The sequence below is a fragment of the Arachis ipaensis genome, chromosome B03 (genome assembly GCF_000816755.2).
Source record: "Arachis ipaensis cultivar K30076 chromosome B03, Araip1.1, whole genome shotgun sequence".
Classification (NCBI taxonomy): domain Eukaryota; kingdom Viridiplantae; phylum Streptophyta; class Magnoliopsida; order Fabales; family Fabaceae; genus Arachis; species Arachis ipaensis.
In genome coordinates, this window is record NC_029787.2 from 2,994,252 (window position 1) to 3,004,741 (window position 10,490).

The window sequence follows — 10,490 nt, forward strand, 5'->3', positions numbered from 1 at the left end:
ATGAATTATTGATATGGTTTTTGTTGTTGTTAGAAATGAATTATTATGTGGAAGTGATTATATATGTGAATTTGGTGTGATGTGAAATGAAAATATGGTGTGTTGAGGAGTGTTTGGAGTTAGTTGTTGATTGGATTAATGAATATAAGAGTACTTGTTGTTAGTGTGGTTGAGTTAGGTGGTTGAATTGTAATTCACTGGGTTGAACTATTTGAATTTTTGGATTTCGTTGATTTCATTGAGTTTGGTGTGATTGTGATAATAATTTATTGAAAATGATTGGAATTAGTTTTGCTGATTTATCGAAAATGATTTGACTTTGGAAGCGATTTGACATTGCAAATGAATTGATAGTTGGAAACCTGAATTTTATGTTTATTTGGAAAAATGATTTGGTTTTGAACCTGTTGGAAAGGAATTGAGAAAATGGTTTGGATAGGACCCGAAAAGAGTGACAAAGTCCAAGTTTTAGGAAGATGCTGCCGAAATTTCTATAAAATCTCAGACATTGTTTGAAATGTTATTTAGAAAATTATAAATTTAAGAATCATGTCACTTTACTTGAATTATTTAAGAAAAAATAACGAAATATGTTTTGAGTTTTGATTTATTAAGAAAAGTTTTATGTTTTGAGTTTGTTTACAGAACTACATTTTAAGGAATTATGATTCAATAAGTTTAATAATTTTAAAGAAAGAGATTGGTTGTTGTCTTCCCTGAAGTCTTGAGATTCTGCCGTGCTATTTAGTTAATAAATGATTCGCTTAGTCTTTTGAAAGAGGTTTAAATATGAAATTGTTTTGAGTTTGACCTGGCAAGATTTGTGGTGGTTTACCACTTGCCCATTGTTGAGACGTATGTGGGGCGGTTCGTGGTGGTGTACCGCCCACATGTTTTTAAAAGAGAATGTTGTGTGGGGTTCGTGGTGGTTTACTGTCCACATGTGTGTGTTGTTTTTCCAATTGACGAAGATCTTGCGAGGTTCGTGGTGGTGTACCGCTCGCAATGGTGGGTTTCGTGGTGGTGTACCGCCACCGGTTTTCAAGAGGACGATATCCGGGTTAGTTACCGGATGTGTCGAGTTCTGGCAAAGTAACCGACACGTGAGCTCACGACCAGTAGAAAAGACATACATCATATGCATTTATGTAACTTGTTTGGTTTGCACTACTTGGGTTTGCTTATTTGAATATCTATGCTTATTTGCTATATTTGCTATATTTAAATATCTACTTGTGCTTGCCTTGTCTGCTTTATCTGTCTGTGTATCGGTGTTTCGTAGAATTGGAGAAAGAGATGAAGAGCTTAGGGGTTAAGTTAGGAAGTTAGATAGAACCAAGAATCCTTAGATATCTCACTCTGTTTATGGTTTAAAATGTTAGTTTTAAGTTTAATTTGAATCTATTGTCGGAAGTTCTAGGATTGCCTTTGGCTTTCCCGATACCTTATATGTTAGTTATGTGGGCACTGTTACCATGTTGAGAACCTCCGGTTCTCATCCCATACATATTTTGTGATTTTTAGATGCAGGACGGTGAGGCACCTCGTTGAAGCATACTGAAAGCTTCTGATAGCGGATATCCTTGTCTTTGGGACTTTATTTTGCATATATCTATATATGTAGATACTTTTATCTCCACTACTTATGTATTGATGTATTAACTTCCTCTTAGAGGTTATTGTGGAGAAATAGGTTCTGTAACTCTGTATCTTGGACTTATTTTGGGTTCTCTTATATATGTTATATGCTTATGTGCTCAAGCCGGTTTGTTTTCGCGAGCCGAGTCTTGAGTTTTGATATTTAATTTGTACCTTGGAGCTCTCTTTCGGTTATATCTATATTAACTTCTCTTATCTTTCCGTTTTTCATTTACGTAGTGTGAGTGTTGCGCTTTTCATTTTACCATTTTCGATTTTAACCTTTCTTCAAAGTCTCCTAATTATAAATCTTTTTCACTATATTATGTATATAAATTTTTACTTTTAGAAGTCGTAGCGTCTCGCCACCCCTGTTTTACATCCTAGGTGTAAAGTTCTGTGTGGTAGGGTGTTACAGATGTGACCCTTTGAATTTTGGATGTGTGGTAAATGTGACTTCTCTACTTTTATGAGGGTTTTGAATAGACTTAGTTAATAATTAGATAGTTTAATGTTTATTTTAGAATTTTAAAATTAAAATTTTGAATTTTTAATAATTTGATTTTTAGATGTGTACTTAAATTATAATATATTAATAATTAAATATATTAAATCTGAAATAGAAATTTAAAATTTAAAATTTAAAATTTTATTTTATTTAGTTTGTATTTTAAATATGTATTTAATTTTAAAAGGACACTAAATCTATTTATAATTTTTAGATGTGTTTATTTTATTTTTTTTAAATTATTATAATAAAAGGCTTAATATTGTACCATTTTTAAAGGATACTTAATTGAGATCACGAGTAAAAAACTATTTTATATAACACGATATTTTTCAAAAATAAAAAGTATAATTATTTTGTTATATATTTACTTATTGGTATAAAATAAAATAATTACATACATTTTCAATGATACTTTATTAAAAATATTTTACGCAATTTTTTATATATGTATATTTGTTTTTTTAATTAAGTGTGAGACATCCTTAAAGTTACGTTTGTTTACAAAGACAGGACATTAAGACAGAGACACTGAGATACAAAATCGCGTTTTACAGAAGAAATATAGACAGAGACGACATTGTATCCAGAGTAGGAATGGACTCGAGGGGGGCAAGTAGCTAGTGGCCTTGGTCGCCTCTCAATAAATTTTAAACTCATATACTATTATAATAGATACATTATATAGAGTAAAACTTCATAGCATAGTGATCGTAAAAAGAGTTGGTATTCTTTATGTATTAAGGTTTAAATTTCTCTACATGCATTTATATTATTTGTATTTATTATTTGATTTAGAGTTTTTTTTACGTTGAATTAGTGTATTTTTGTTAATTTTTTATTATTATATTTTTCGTCTCAAATTTTTTAAATGAAAAAAATATGAATAAATTGAATTTTCATAATTTATTCTAGTTTATCATCAAACAGAAATGAACACAAAATTTTGCATCTTTATCTTTCTTATCATGTTCTCCGAAACAAACACAACCTAACCCATACATAAACTATTTTCTTGTGGCCTTGTTTCATAAGTTGCAATGGTTCTTCTTTTGGTCTAAGATTCTCAAGTTTTTTTTTTTTTATTCTCAAGGGTTCTAAATAAAATAGCGATATGCATTTTCTCTTTATGGGCTTAGGCCCGTTTCAATAAAAAAAAATATAAGCAAAAAATTTGACCAAAAAAAAACCCTAAAATTAGTCTTAATTAGACTCTTAGCCTTGGGGGATTATTCTTTTCATGATTCTTTTTTCCAAGTAATTGTAATGCATATCAGCATATGCACATACACTGCAGTTATAATTTGCATAAAACAAAACATATCATGTTTATTTTTGTTCAAAGTGAATAATGTTTACTTTCTTAGTTATTTATATACATTTGTATTAACCAATTTCGGTTGATCGAATAGTCGGTTCACTCGTCCATTTAAGCAAAAGACAATGATTCGAATTAATAGATAATAGATTAATCCTTAACTTGTGAGGTGGATATCGTAAAAAAAAAAAAAGATTTAGCTAGCATGTATCCTAAAAACACATGATAAGTTTACTATTAGTAAAAAATTTTAAATATTTTTATTTAATAATTATAAAATAAATATACTAAAAATTTAAATTTTTTATATTTTTAATAAAAAAATTTTTGTTTTATAACCTTTAAGATATGTTCTTATTAGGGCACATGATAGATAAACCCAAAAAAAATATACATTTGATTACCCGACCAAATAATCTTTGATTTGACATAGAGTTTGATGCTAAGTTAAATCACCAACCATATGAGCATGAAATCCATGACATGAATGACGGTATAGTCTACACTAATAATATATAATAGACCCACGTACCTAACTAGCTACTCTACACATAAAATCTCGTTCAGATGCAATTATAAAACTAAGGGATAAGAAATGTTTGATTAAAGTAGTCTTCCTTATTTTTAGGAAATAACTGTTACTTAGAAATATCACAACAGTAAATGAATTAAGGGACAATGATGATAGATACTCATCACCAAAATGTCGCCAATAGACTCCATAAATTTAGCATTCAACCATATTATCATAACCTAATATATATGTACATAAATAGTAAGAGATTGGATGGAGATTGATTGATTAACCTTCTATTTAATATTAGTTAATTCTATGAATTGATTTTTTATTATAAATTTTATTGTAAAAGTAACAGGAATTAGGAATTTTTTTTTGAATAATTACAATCGATGAAATTCAAACTCAAAATTTTTAAATAAAAAAAAATACTATGTTATTTGAGTTATAAATCGTGAACATATAATAATGGATTTGAATTGGTAGAAGTGGAATTGAGAGAATTGAAGTAAGAATAGTGGAGGAAGGGAAACTGGAGCAGGCCCAATAGTACTTATTTGACTGAATACAATGCAACAATGCAATGAGTTAGGGTGGGTGTGTGTCTCTATCATTATTATCATGCAATATTCAACCTTGCTCGTTCCCACAACCTCTTACTATGAACCATCATACCATTCTAAAAGGCTCCAATATTATTATTATTAATTATTTTTTATTAGGGACCATGGACCACCATCCACTCCCATCAATCTTTGCTTTTTCTTCCTATTTATTATACATATTGCCTCTATTATTTATGTATTTCATTTTTTGTTTTATACATTGAATGAATCATTACACATTATACATATATAATTTACATTTTGGTAGCATCTTTCATAGCTTTAAAAGAAAAGTTACAAATAAGCATAAAGAATCAACTTACTTGTTTCAGTGTCAATCTTGATTTCTATACCGTTACTCAAGTCGAGTTTTAAACGGAAATGTTTGGTAACTAAAGAAAATTAGTAAAAAAACAGCCATAATTTACTTTATTTAACATTCATTAATTGTTGCGACAATTAATTAATGCTAAATAAGACAAGTTTTGGCTGTTTTTTTTTGTCTACCTAGCATTACCCAATTTTAAAATATTAAATTGCGGTGCGAGCAATTCAGCAACTGATATCTTTATTACAAATTTAGGATAGCTAATATTTATATAGATAAGTTGGTAATATTTTGGCTATGATCTATAATTAGAATTTTTTTTTGTGTTGTTTTATATTTAATTTCTGACTCTATTAAAAATGTTCTCTTTATAGTAGTTATCTTTTTTTTTTTTTAATGTTTGTTCCGTTGTTACTTAAAAAAAATGTTTTTATATTGTAAATGGAAGGTTTAAGATTTAAATTTTAAAATTTAAGATAAAAATATCATTTTAAAAAATCGACTAATATTAGTTTGAAGTTGACTTTCTAATTCAATTAAAATATTATTTACATGTGAGTTATGATGAATCTTGTCTAAATTATTAATTTGAAATTATTTTTAAAAAAAATGAAATTAATTATGAATAAATACATAGCACAATATAATTTTATTTATGATATAATTTAAAAATAAATAAATAATATAATGGAAGTAAATATATAGTGTGAAAGTGTAAGCCAGGTCAGATTGTACGGACTGGTCCATGGTGCTCTTTTCAGGTCGACAGGTAGGACTGAGTGAGTAAGTAAGATGAGAAGATGGAATCTGTCACCCCATTATTTTCCTTCTTTTCTCCTTCATTTACTTCCCCATGCCTTTTCTTCTTCTTCTTCAAATAATAATAATCATAGGTTTTTACATACATAATTCTTGTTATTATTATTGGTATTGCCTAATAAATTTTGTTATAATAATAAAAATGAAAAGTACGAGGAGCCAATAGAATATTTATACAATGTGTACAATGGAGGTTTATGGAGTATTAGAGATATAACTATTAGTGTTACTTTTTTTCATCAGCTGAAGCTTTTGGGATGAGTTGTATCATGACATGATATTAGATTTCTAAATCTAAAAAATTAAGAGTTCGATTTTTGGTGAATCCAAAATTCAGTTGGTAAGAGGTTATATAATCTTTTATATTCTTGATTTGAAGAGTGCGGTATTATTTAAAAAAGTAATTGCTCGTTTGTAACTAATTTTAATTTAAAAAATATTGTCAATTAGCAAAATCAGTTAACTTTTGTGCCCAATAATATCTTCATCTTTACATATACAATACACATAAATGTTTAGAATTTCTATAATAATAATTCTAAAAAAATGAATTGATAAATACTTATATGAGGTCAGGTTAATCATGATAAAAAATCTATTAATAAAACTTTCCAATTTTACATCATCACCTTTATTCTCTCTTATTTTTTTAGTTTTTTGTCCCAATTATAATTCTAACATTTGAATTTTATCACTAGAAAATTGAATAATAAACACATAAATCTGAATTTCATTTAAAAATATGTCGTTAGCTAATAAATTGTTACATACATAATGCTAGATTTAAACTGTCGACATTTATTTAATTAAGCGAAAAAGAGTGAGTTAACCACTCAATAAACTTAAATCGGTTCAAATCTAAAACTATTAATAATTAAAATTTTGGGTAAAGTATTAAATTGGTCTCCTATGTTAGGGTGTAATTCTGTTTTAGTCCTTAAGGTTTAAAGTGTTCTATTTGAATCCAAAAAAGTTTCATTTAGTATCAATTTAGTCTCACAGTGAGGTCAACGTTAAATAATTAATGGAATATCCTACATAAATAATGTATTGATGTATCCATGGTTGATTTTATGCCTCTAGAGTCTGTATTGTTCTCCAAATTATCGATTTTGTTCTTGTATTTACCCTTAAAATTTTAAGTTATTTACTCTCTTTAGCTAGTCTATGCTAGGGAGCTATTTTCCAAAAATTAATTTTGGAGTTTACCAAGGATCAAATTTTTGACCTTTTAGATCCAGAACTCTAATACCATGTCATGATACCATTCATCCCAAAAGCTTTAACTGATGGCAAAAGATAACACTAATGGTTATATCTCTAATACTCCCTAATCCTCAATTGTACACATTGTATAAATATTCCATTGACTTTAAGGTAAAAAACTTAAAATCCACGTATTGGCTTCTTAATTAATTGGCCATGCAAGAGAATAAATCAAACAATGTTGATAATCATTATTATTAGTAGTAGTAGTTAGGGAGGTTGATTGGAAGGGCATGAGAGTTGTGAATGGTTGATGTCAGAATCAAATGTCACAATCGTTGCTCCCACACAATCCAGCCAATAGCTGAACCAAACAGGAAGTTTTCCAGCTATATATAGGATTTTACAGCATGTAATGTTTTTGCAATAATTGTCATACATATACCACCAACTTAGCTACCTTTCATTCATTCATACTTATTTTCTTCTCATCATTTTTATATAGTACTTGTTTAAGTATAGTTATTATCATTAGTTACAAATCAGTACCAAATACAACGAATTCACCAATCTACTCACCATTGTTCATATCCTCAATATTTATCATTTTTAGTAGTTTTTTTTCCTTATTTTTATGAGAAATAAAAGTGATGAATAAAATAATATTAATTATTAAGCATGCCAAATTTTGCCTACCTTTCCGTCTTCATTCAAGCCACTAGCATTTCAAGCATCCCACATGATCAGAAACCTAAGATCTGATGTATGTCAAAATAATAATAATAATTAATAATTTGATAAAAAAAAACCTACATACACCATATACTAACGTGCAAAATGTGTTAATATATAAACCAATTCAAGTATATATATACAAATACACCGAATATTTTTTTACTAACAAAAATTCATCCGAATTTATTATCGATAAAAATGCCTTCAAATAATTTTAAAATTTAACAAAAATATCCATAAAAAATATCTTTTTTTTAAATGGCAAATGACTTTTATATTTGACAAACTGCTTATACATTTTTATAAAAATATTTAGATAACTATTTAAAAAAAAAGACAAAAATGGATTTTAAAAATACATATTTAATAATAAATATTTTTATCATATTTTTAAATTAAATAAAAATATTTTTATTAATAACAAAATTCGAGTATATTTTTATCAACAACAAAATTATTTGAATACTTTTCTTTTTAGTTTATCTATCTATCTATCTATTGTTATTGAGTGACATTTTAGCAATATTGGTTAAATTAATTAATAAAAAAGAAGAAGAGGCAATTGTTGGTTACATGAGGTAAAGACAAATGAGGGAGGGTTGTGAATGTCCTTGGATGCTTATACATATGCATGAAATTGAAAATCACTCATTATTATTGTATAAAATAAAAACCAGGTACTTTCTCATCTGTACAACTGTTAACCAAAGTTAGATAAATCATTAGTTGGCATATTATTTGTGTGATGATATGACCTTCAATGATATGCACATGCACATACACATACACTTTTAATTTCAAGAGTAGGGGAGAGGAGGACATCAACGGTATTTAGATCAACAACTAACCAACCAATTTGGGTTGGTCGAGTGGTCAACTCACTTGTCCGCTTAAGCAAGTGTTGGGAGTTTAAATTTCACCTTGTGCCTGCAGCAACTCATTGGCCAGCGACAGACTTTTAAATGGAGTTCAGATTCGCGACGGATTAGTCATTAACCTATCGGGTTGGCGGATGCCGTTTTTGGGTAAACCAACAAAAAAAAAAATCAACAACTAACCCCCAAGTAGTCAAAATCTACTTTAATTTCTATCCCCAAATAAAGTTGCATTATTTTTCGCCACCTACCCATTTTTTTAAGTTATATAAAGACTAAACTTCCCTGGTTATTATTATCTGCAGATAAGGTTAGCTTTTAAAGTGATATGGGTCAATTTAAAGTTGCAATAATAATCTTAAAATTATATGTTACACTAGTCCAACTTAAATTAACAATAATAATAATATGATATTAAAATTTATTTTATATTCAGTATCTCATCAAACCATTTATTCTAAAACTAAGCATGATGAGTCTTCATTCACACATTAGCACGTGCAAAGTGCAAAGTACTTACACGCTCTCTAATTTGTCTTTGATCCCTCGTGATTATTAAATAAATTTAACTTTATAGATATAGTCATAAATCACATGCAAAGCAGATTCAAACTTAGGATGCCATGGATTATGCTTTCCACTTTCCACACAATAAATATAATTCTTCTAGGTGTCACATGCATTGATGAGAGTTTTAATTTGAGTAGGTAATAATGGTTAATCACTAAACAAATAATTAATGAGGCAACAAATGAGAGTGTGGCATATGGTTATGTCTGTCACATATAACATATCATTCTCAATTTGTCTTGGAATGAATTTTTGTGTTATTCATGATGACGTAAACTTCGATGGAGATTTATTAATTAATAACACAGGAATCATTACTCACTACATAGTAATACCTTAATTAGGTGAAACAAAGGAAGAGAACATGGATCTAATTGAAGATTCTTATATATACTAGTAATGAATTATTGTTGCATGTTTATTAGGGCATGCATTTATAAAAATTATTTAATTAAGTCTTCTTTTATGTACTATCTAACTTTAATTCAATATATTTTTGCTTCTTAATTTCTAGTATAGTATCTATGAGAGTTAATTTATTCATATACTTAATTAATGAATTCCGCTAGGGAATTAATAGAATAAGTATACAATATGTATAATGGGCTGATTCTTTGGCTCAATATGAATAAAAAATTAAAATTAACCATCCGTTATTGTACAGATTCGAACATTCAGGATAAAATACTACTAATTTATCAAACATAATACACTCATATTATCCAGAATAACCATCCGAGTATCAGGGATAATAAACATCTGATATCCTACTAAATCGAACATCCAATTTAAAACACTTGAAACTAATTACACAAATACATATTTACTATTCTAAAATAAGTATATGCGAATAATTTTAAATAAACATTCGATACTTTAATTTTAATTTAAAATTAACTCCATATTATATACATTGTACACTCCCTATATTTCCTCTTAATTATAACCCAAAAAAGGAAAGTGATTTTATAGGTTTTATGGCTTTATTTTATATTATATATGCACAAACAAATTAAAGTGATGAAACCTATATAATTTGATATTTGTAGCAAGGACTATACATGTACTTGCATTGGGTAGTTAAGATAGAAAATATTTAGTACAAAACAATCTAATATAATATAATTGGTATTGCTATTAATAATTATTATTTAAAGAAGGAGCATATCATTTAGCTTCCATTTCACATTCACATGCTCAACACACAACTCCCTAGCACCCGCACATGCACAATCCGCGGCTGCGCAAATTAAAGTTTTCCATTCAATTTTTCATAATAAACTTGCACTCAATAACTAATTGGAATTAGTTTAATGATTAATTTATTAATTTTTAAATAGATATTAAAAATTTAAATCTTATTTTTTGTAT

At 27.8% G+C, this 10,490-nt stretch overlaps 1 protein-coding gene across 2 annotated transcripts in view; it reads left to right on the forward strand.

Annotated features, from left to right (window-relative positions):
- Nucleotides 1-5,969, forward strand: part of LOC107629248 — a 15,151-nt gene extending 9,182 nt beyond the window's left edge. For both annotated transcript variants that reach the window (XR_002358670.1, XR_002358671.1), the window contains exon 6: nt 5,880-5,969. The gene's annotated coding sequence lies outside the window, so the exon portion shown is untranslated. The remainder of the gene's footprint in view (nt 1-5,879) is intronic.